The sequence below is a fragment of the Heterocephalus glaber genome, unplaced genomic scaffold, assembly GCF_053883595.1.
Source record: "Heterocephalus glaber isolate CG9 unplaced genomic scaffold, H.glaber_assembly_v1.0 deba00001461, whole genome shotgun sequence".
Lineage (NCBI taxonomy): Eukaryota > Metazoa > Chordata > Mammalia > Rodentia > Bathyergidae > Heterocephalus > Heterocephalus glaber.
Genome location: NW_028258308.1, coordinates 47571950 through 47581150, shown reverse-complemented (window position 1 = coordinate 47581150; position 9201 = coordinate 47571950). Strand labels below are relative to the sequence as shown.

At 40.9% G+C, this 9201-nt stretch overlaps 2 pseudogenes; both read right to left on the bottom strand.

The window, feature by feature from the left end:
* Positions 1 to 279: 279 nt before the first annotated feature.
* Positions 280 to 1011, bottom strand: LOC101696748 (induced myeloid leukemia cell differentiation protein Mcl-1 homolog pseudogene; annotated as a pseudogene).
* A 6069-nt stretch (positions 1012 to 7080) lies between these two features.
* LOC147826838 (olfactory receptor 2AJ1-like) lies at positions 7081 to 7932 on the bottom strand (annotated as a pseudogene).
* Positions 7933 to 9201: the final 1269 nt, after the last annotated feature.

The window sequence follows — 9201 nt, the reverse complement described above, 5'->3', positions numbered from 1 at the left end:
ATCAATTCCTTCCACCCTATCGTCTTCACTAAATCTGAAGTCTTTCATGGTCTGGCATGGTCTTGCTTGTTGCTGAAGCTGTACTTTACTTCTTTCAGACTGTGACTCTTGAAAGGGATTACTTTTCCCATTACTGGTAGCCATCATTTTCTTGGTTTCTGGCTTCTTTGAAATTGCTGCTTGGAAAGCTTCAAGCCCAGCTTCATAAATATTTTGATTTCACAGAAGTATATATTTTTTGGTGCCTGAGGTTAACAGTCAACTATTGCACTTAAAAGGCTATCTTATTAGATATGCCAAACCAGCTCCTGCTCCAGAAATACCTGCAAAAGCCAGCAGCACATTTCTGACGCCACCTTCTAGATCCTCTACATAGAAGAAATCCACAAACCCATCCCAGCCTCTTTGTTTGATTAGCCAGTCCCCTTTTGTTTGTACAAGAACTTCTATGATACTTTCTGCTAATGGTTCTTTGCAGCTTTCTTGGTTTATGCTCTTCAAGTGTTTGGCCACAAAGGCACCAAAAGAAATGAGAGTCACAATCCTGCCCCAATCTGTTATGCCATCATTGAAAACATGGACCATCACTCTTCACAAGGATTTAACATCCTCTTTGTTTTTGATGTCCAGTTTTCGAAGCACTCCTTAGAAGGCTGCCTAGTGGTTATGCTGCACACCTTCCCTGGCCCTCCTCACCTTCTCCAGCACCTTCTTGCTCCTCTCCCCAGCCGCCCAGAGGCATGGAGTCCTTGGCTCAGGTGGCCTGCTCCCACAGGTACTACCAGATGATCTTCAGCGACTACTGGTACAGCTCCTCCTCCTCCCCCTCCAGCGGCATCAAGGGCAGCAGCCATTGATGCTGGGGCTCTTCCTGGCCTCCCCAACCAGTTCCACCAGGGGCAGCATGACAGGCCTCTTCCAGAGAGGCTCAGGCTCAGACCCTTCCAGCTCCTCCTTAGGTGACATGATGGTGCTGGTGGCCTGGGCTGCCAAGTCCTGAGGCTGCCTCATGCAGAGGGTGGGCATGAAGAACAGCTGCCTGCCTGTTGGGGGTCACGCTCACACCTTCAAGTTTTTAAAAAATACTTTGCAATAATTTGAAGGCACACAGTCACTCTATTTTTAAGGAAAAAACTGATTATCTACCATTCACCTCTCTTTTAAACTCATTTTAATGAAACAAATATTCCTTCTCAAGGTCTCTCATAGAAAACCTCTCTGAAATTACAAATTGTTCATCCTACCATTTAGTTATTTTTATAATAATTTATTTTTATTTTTATTATTTCAAGTGCTTCCTCCAGAATCTGAATCCCCTAAGAACTGCACACAAATGCATCTCCAGAGCCCAGCCTCATCCTCCCTAGGCCCAGGGTGCCCAGCCCCGACCCCAACTGAGCAGAGCCTGTCTGGTCCTCCTGATTCCCGCAGCCTGCACCCACCTCTTCCAGGCTCCTCCACAGTGAGCCTGGGCTGAATCCAGCCATCCTGATGAGGGTGCTTTGCTGTCTGCATCCTCTGGCAAAAGTCCTCAGGACTGCAGAGGCCACATCCTGCTCAAAGGCCAAGGCCAGGAAGGAGCCCAAGTGTCCTCAGTGCTTCCTTGGGTGCTGAGAGCCAGTGCATGGGGAGATCCCAGTATTCTACTCAGACTCTCCCAGGGTCACTGCGTCTCAGTCTGATGGGACCTGTGATGAAATATTCCTTATCCATCCAGCACATCCTAGAATGTGTCTCCATGGGTTTGCCAGTTTTGATTTCACTGCTCAACAAACTTACCACGTTATAATTTAATATGATAAATTTGACATTAGCACACTGGAAGAAATTTTGAAATATTTGACATAGAGGAGTAACATTTAATTTGCTTTATGTAGTATTTATGATCAAATTGGTTTCATGTTGGTAATAATTATGTCATAGAAAACATACTAAGTATTAAAATGGATAAAAAAGACTTACCATTCCTCACTTTGGTGGGATGCTTTATAGGAAATTTCCATATTACATTTCATTGCAGATAAAACATTAAAGTTCTGTTATGTCTTTTTCATGATCTCTAATAACTGAACTAAAAGGAAGTTTCCTGGGAAGCAATCCTACTGGCTTAGTATATGTTTTTTTTTCTAACTTTATTATTGTCATAAACCCTATGTTAAATAAAATTTATGATTTGATTATTTGTGGTAGTGCTATTCAATTCCTTTCAGCAGATTCTCATTTTTGTGCAACCATCAACACCTCACAGCTCCCAAACCTCCATCATACATAGTTCAAATTCACAACATAGAAAGAAGCTGCCCATTCTCCCTCCCTGTAGTCCTGTTAACTCAGTCACTCTGAGTTTATGAGTTACTGCTTCTGTTTCTTAAAAAGATCAAATTGTGTAATATTTGCCTTTCTTAACCTGACTTATTGTACTTACATACTCAGGCATCATCCTTAAAGAATGCATCACAGTTTTATTCCTGTTGAAGGCCAAATAATTCTCCACTGGATGTACATAGCTTATGTCCTTTCCATTCATCTGTTCAGGCATCGGTTTCGATTCCAACTTCTGGCTATTGTGAATGATGTTTTTATAAACATCAGTGCAGCAACATTACTTTGAGAGCCAATTCTCAAATGACCTGGAATTGCTTTAAAATATGATAGTTCTATGCATAACATGTTGAGGAACTCCCTCACCATTTTCACAGTGGCTCACACTTTAAATTCCTCTCAGAAATGCACCAAGATTCTTCCAACTCACCAACCCTCTGTCACCCAAGCCAACACCTGGTATTTCCTCTTCTTTTAATCTTTCTACTTTTCCTTTTTAATGGTAGATTTCCAACTGGATGACACAGTTTTATCTTACTGAAGTTCTCATTTTCAGTTTTCTAGAAAAGTTAACCATATTCTCATGTGCTTGTTGCTTATGAGCTCATCTTCCTCAGAAAGATGTGCCTTCAACTCAAATGCCTAGTTTTGGATGATGCAGGACAGTGAACCTTGAGCCTCATGCCTGCTGCCCCAGTGCCCTACCACTGAGCCACACCCAGTCTTTGAGCTGTTTATAAAGATTGTGTCCTTGCTTCTCTAGTCACTGTTGCTGTTCAGTAGGAAGTTATTTAGATACTGTTGATGTTTATGGCTATAATTTATACAAATACTTCTCCAAGTCCATGGAGTGTCCTATCCCTCTATTGAAAGTGTTCCTTGAGGAGTTTATTTTTTAAATTGACAAAGTTTATTTTTTAAATTGACAGAATATTATGTATCTATTTTTATACCTTTGTTTTGTTTTTGATGTCTTATCTATAAGGTCTTTCCTAAAACCTATTTTAAGAAATTGTATATGAAGACTGTATTTCTCTCAAATTACATATCTTTGATTACTACATTCAAGGCTTTAACACACATTCAGAAAACTGGATATATATATATATATATTTGAATGGTTGAAATTGAATGGTTTCATGTTAATAACAAGTTTGTCCAGCATATTTATTGAAAACATTATACTTTTACCATTGAATAGTTTTAACACAGTTGTGGAAAATAATACAATCATTTATGTGATTCTTTTCTCTGGGCTGCACGTGCTGTTCAACTCGTCCCTGTATCTTTTTGTTACTCCCTCACTATCACTGTCACTTCACAGGTGATTTTAAAATCAGAAACTGGTGCCAGGGATTTAGCTCAGTGGTTTGGCCACCTACCTCAGAAGTTCAAGGACCTGAGTTCGATCCCTGGTACTAAAAAAAAAAAAATCAGAAACTGTAAATTGTCCCATGCTTGGCACTCTAAAGGTTGCTTTCATGCTTGGGGTCCCTGCCTTTGGTCCCTGTCCCAGAACATGACCCATTTTACTCAAAGTGTTGGATTCAGTTCTTCCCCAAAGCACAGGAAACTTCTTGCTACAAAGAGGTTTAGGCCCTTATGTGGTGTGGGGTGTGGCTGCATCACAGAGGATTTCTATGGGTAAGAAGACATCAGAGTCGGCCATGTCAATGTCCATTTGACTCACATTCATCACTCAGGACCCCAGACAGGCAGTCACACTGCCATATGTTGGTGACAATGAGGGGATGGGGTCCAAGTTCCAGGGACACCTCTGCCTCTAAGGATCCCCTAATCCCACCTGACCCACCACAGACAGAAGCCAAGGTGAGTGCCTCACTCTGCTCTGAGCAGTGCTGACCAAGTGCTCACAGGTCCCAAGATGGCAGCTAAGGAGCTGGAGCCAGGCCATAGTGCTGTTCAGGAGACTGGGTTTGAGGGACTCATGCCTGCCCCGCAGATCCCACACCAATGTGGCCTGGGTCCTGGTGCTTGGGGCTTCTTAGTTCATCCTAAGGGAAGAGAGATGGGTGTGGGACCTAATAGGTGACAGTGTGTGAATGTGAGTGCGTGTGTATGTACATGTTTGTGTTTACAGCTGCATAAAATTTTTATCTTCAGTCCACCTGCATTGTTCACTAAAACACACGTGTCCTTCAATGATCAGCATCTATGCTGAAAGTGACGCTTCTCATAGATTCCCAAAGTTTACTCACAGTAGCCCCAAATAAAGGACATAGACCCTGATTCAGCAGAGGGAATAGGGAACATTTAACTTTGTTTCATATTTCCTCTCTTTAGCCACATTTTATACTGTAGAAGTTCCTGTATCCATGCTAGAACTCAAATAAACTCTTACCTGTCTCAGCCACAGCCTAAGCACATGAGCAGAGTCTTTGATGGGAGACTTTCACTTGAGAAGGGGTTAGTGGTTGAATCAAGGTGCACATCCACAAGGTCCATGGATGCCACAGGGTCAAGGTCACCAAGTGTCCTCCTGGCCCTGCTGTGACACCCAGGGGTGCATCACTAGCCTCTTTGCAGGACAGATCTCAGGCACATACTGGGCATTGAGTGTGCTTAGGGAGTTGTAGATGGGATTCTCCATACTCCAGGTGATCCTACCACCCTTCCTTCTACTGCCGTCACTGAAGTGCTGGGGATGGAAATCAGGACTTTGCACAAGTTAGGAAAGTGCTCTACACTGTGCTGAATGCATGCCTTCTATATTACTATTTTTATTATTTCAAAATTTTGAGACAGGTTCTGCTTAAGTGGAGCAAACTGGCTTAGCTCTTACAACCCTCCTCCTTCAGCCACCTGTGTCTCTGGAAAGAAGCATGTGCAGCTGAGCTTTGGCATCATTTGCTGTCAATATTATACTTTCTGTTCACAGTAAACAAGTTTATTTCTGTAATTTCAGCCAAGATACACAGTGATTCTGCTCATATTTCCATTTTGATTCATTTGTAAACTTGATAGGAGACAGAGATGCTCTGTGCGGTATTTGGCCATGAAAAATTTTCAGTAAATGTCTTGTTTTTCCTGCAAATGGGTTAAATTATGTGTTATGAGGGAAATGTTTGAATACCAGACAGCCAAATTCATCCTAAATGTGCTACTCCATTTTCATATGTTTCAAATTGATTATATTGTCCACATCAGCTCTGTTTCCAGGCACATCTTATGTTTTGACTGACTTGAGTCTCAGTAAAGAGCAGTTGTGTGGGGCCACATACAAGATATGGAATCTGTGCAGTATATAAGTAACAAGATTCCCCTTATTATATTTTAACTTATTATTATATCATTTACAAAATAATACAAGCCCAAGTTTAAGAGTTAAACAGCAAAGCTCATATGATGGCTTAGGCTGTTGGGCTGAACAGGAGATCAGCCTGTCAGGCTTATTTGCCACACCAAACTCAAGTTATTGATAGACTCACTCATTTGAAGAAAGCCCACTAAAAGTCACTGTTTTGCATGAACCTCATACAGGTCCACAAAATGGTCTCTAAAATACTGACCTGGTCTGGATAAGTGATTATTAGCAGGTTCCCTCAGTGCCATGGTTGTAGGACCTGAGCTCTCCTCACACCCTCCCTGTGCCCTACACACCCAGGCTCTCAGGAGTGAGCAGCACATCCAGACTCACTGCCCAGGCTAATAGCCTTCCAGTGTTACTAGGCTGGAAGAAGTGGAGGGACTCTCTGCATCTTCAAGTGACTGGTTGGACTCCTGAGATAAGGGCCAGAGACCTTGCCTAAGCCAAACCCTCACACCAGGTGGGCAAGACTGGGGAATGGCACAAGGGCAGTGATATGGCCAAGATGGAAGTTATCACCTCAGGGTGACAGCATCCATGTGGGAGCAGGCTGTGAGGGAGCTTTAGAGCAGAGTTCTGGGTCAGAGCAGAGGTAGATGAGCCTGCGGTGCGTGTTCTGAAACATCCATTCATATTACATAACATGGTGCTCAATCCACTTCTCATTGTTCATCTTCCCAAATCTAACAGTTTATCCTGTCATAGCATTCTTAATAAATTAGTTCCATTGGATTAACTCAGGCCCTCTCATTGGGAAATCATAAATTGGAATTTTTTCTGTATTGGTAAAATGACTTCTATTTTTCTAGCTTAATGCCTAACTCATGTGCCTAATATTTCTCCTGAAAATTAAGATTTATATGCATGTATTTGTATTTCTCACTTTAATAAATAAAAATATCAGTGTATAGCAAGCAATGTTGAAGGGATTTCAATTTATGGATTTAAATGGCAGATTGTAAAATTTGAAAAAATTTTACTCACTTTCAAAGAACTACCCGAAATATAGATATGTGTTTCTCAGGTAATAGATACATGATTAGTGTTTTAAGGTACTTCTCAAATTCTTACAATTTTATTAGAAGTTCAAATCATTGTTTTATTTTCTTTTAGTGCCTATAAATACGAGTATATTTCATATCATATCATGATATATATTAAAAGTATGCATTCAAAATTCAAAACATCTTCCAAACTTTTTTTTCACCAATTAGTGTCAGAATATATATTTCTTCCCCACAATGTAGAAATGTAGCACGTATGTTCTTTCCAAAACAAGTAATAACTACACTCTGGGGATGAAATATGTATATAAAGAGTTGAAGCATTTTTCTTACCTCATTTTTGTTTGTGGTACTGGGGATTGAACCCAGGACTTTGTGTATGCTAAGCAAGTGCTCTGCCACTGAGCTATCTCCTCAGCCCCCTACCTAATTTTTATGATGAAAATTACTTTTGAACATATTTTTCATGCCCTTCAGGACATATTTATTCCTGAAGCTGTAGATGACAGGGTTGAGGGTGGGTGTGAGGATGGTGTAGAATACAGCCAGGAACTTATCCTGGTGTGGAGAGTGGTAGGATTTGGGTCTCATGTATGTGAAAATAAGGAGCCCATAGTACATGACAACCACAGCCATGTGGAAGGAACAGGTGGAAAAGGACTATATTCTGGCCTCTTAGGATTTGGTTTGCAAGACTATATGTAGAATTTTGACCTAAGATACAGAGATCATGGAGAAAGGGGTGATCGATAATCCTAGGCTCACAGAAGGGAATGTAGATCTCTTAGGCTTGTGGACTATGGAGTTGAGGGTCTCCACCAGCCAGGGATCCACAGCCAGGAGCACACTGACACTGTCACTCATGAGCATGACATAGCTCAGGGGGTGGCAGATGGCCATGTAGCAAACATAGGACATGGCAGCCAGGAGATGGCACTTGTCACCTAGCCAGGTGACATACAGGAAGACCTGGTATCCACACCATGCAGAGGAGATAGTTCTGGTACCAGACAGGAAGTTGGTGATCACTTTGGGGATGATGTTGGAGATGAGCAAGATGTCTATGAAGGAGAGGGGGTTGAGCAGGAAGTACACCGGGGAGTGGAGGCGGGAGTCCCTGTGGATGAGCAGGATCAGGAGGGCATATTCTGTGACAGTCAGGATGAAAATGATGAACAGAGAGGAGAAGACTAGGCTGGTGTGGGAGGAAGAGAACAGTCTCAGAAGAATGAAATCCCTGCCAGAAGTCTGATTCTCTGGATCATCTTCTGCTTCCATATTTTACATAAAAAGAAAGTATAAATTGAAAAATGAATACAAAAAGAAGAGAAAGCACATGTGTCAACCATTTTTACATAAAACTATAAAATGAAATAAGAGCTGGTGAGAAATATTTTCTAATTATCCTCAAGACTCTCAGGTAACTTTGTGAGATCCCTTGCCTTACAGCATGGGTGTTTATGGGTTTCCCTCCCCTGAGGAGAGCTAGCATGTTGAATATGACCTTGGCTCTATGTTGAGTCTCAAGGTCAGAGTGAATTCTGTGAACTTTGCTCCAGTTATCTCTCATGTGTGGCCTGTGGTGGGCTCACCCTGCACACCTTTGAAAGTCTTGAACACTGACTTTCCTTGTCCTCCATCCTGTTTCAATTTCACAGTTTGCCTGTCTCACCCTACTTTCCATCATATAAATAATAAACAAAAACTGGGTTTATGCCTCACTGTCATTCTCTCCACCAACATTTTTAGAATACCTTTGCCCTATTCACTGGTGGAAACCAAATGCCTAGAGCATTGCCTGATTCCTAAGAGTTGTTTGGTAATAGTTATTGAATTAATTCAAAAAGTAAGTTCTTCGTACCAGGGAGAAGTTCCTCCTGAGCCTTTGCTATCATCCCCTCCCAGCTCTACTTCCACTGTAACAAAGCAATAAGTAAAAATTAGGAGAAAGAATATTACTTTTTTCTTGGGTCTGGGATTTAGCTCAGTGGTTCTGCCACCTTCCTCTCAAGCACAGGGTCCCAAGTTTGATCCTCAGTGCTAAAAAAAAGTAGATTTTTTTCTTAACAATGTTTATACTTAAAGACATTGAATGTGGGGTGTCCAAGTTTGGAAAAGTGATAAGTAATAAAATGTTATAGCAAAATATGTTTATACTTTCAGATATCCATGTTTCATATGTAATGAATCATCTATATTTAATCAAAATAAACAATACATCTTCAAGAATACATTAATATTTTCTGTTCTCTTACAAAATTAAACTATATTATGGTAGTTCTTTTTGTGGGGAATCATAGGTGTTGATATTATTTATAGTTGAATATTATTTCCTAAAATTTTTACTTAATTTTTTCACACCTTCTGTGTCTTTGATCTCTGTGTTAAAACAAATATATCATTACATCCATTCACAATTCACATATAAATGCTTAACTTATGGTACTATAACTAATATTTTACTCAAAGTTTGTAACTTTCTCTTACTCCCTGGATCCATATTATCCTTCTGGTTTTCCTTTCTCAATAAATTATTTACTTTACTGT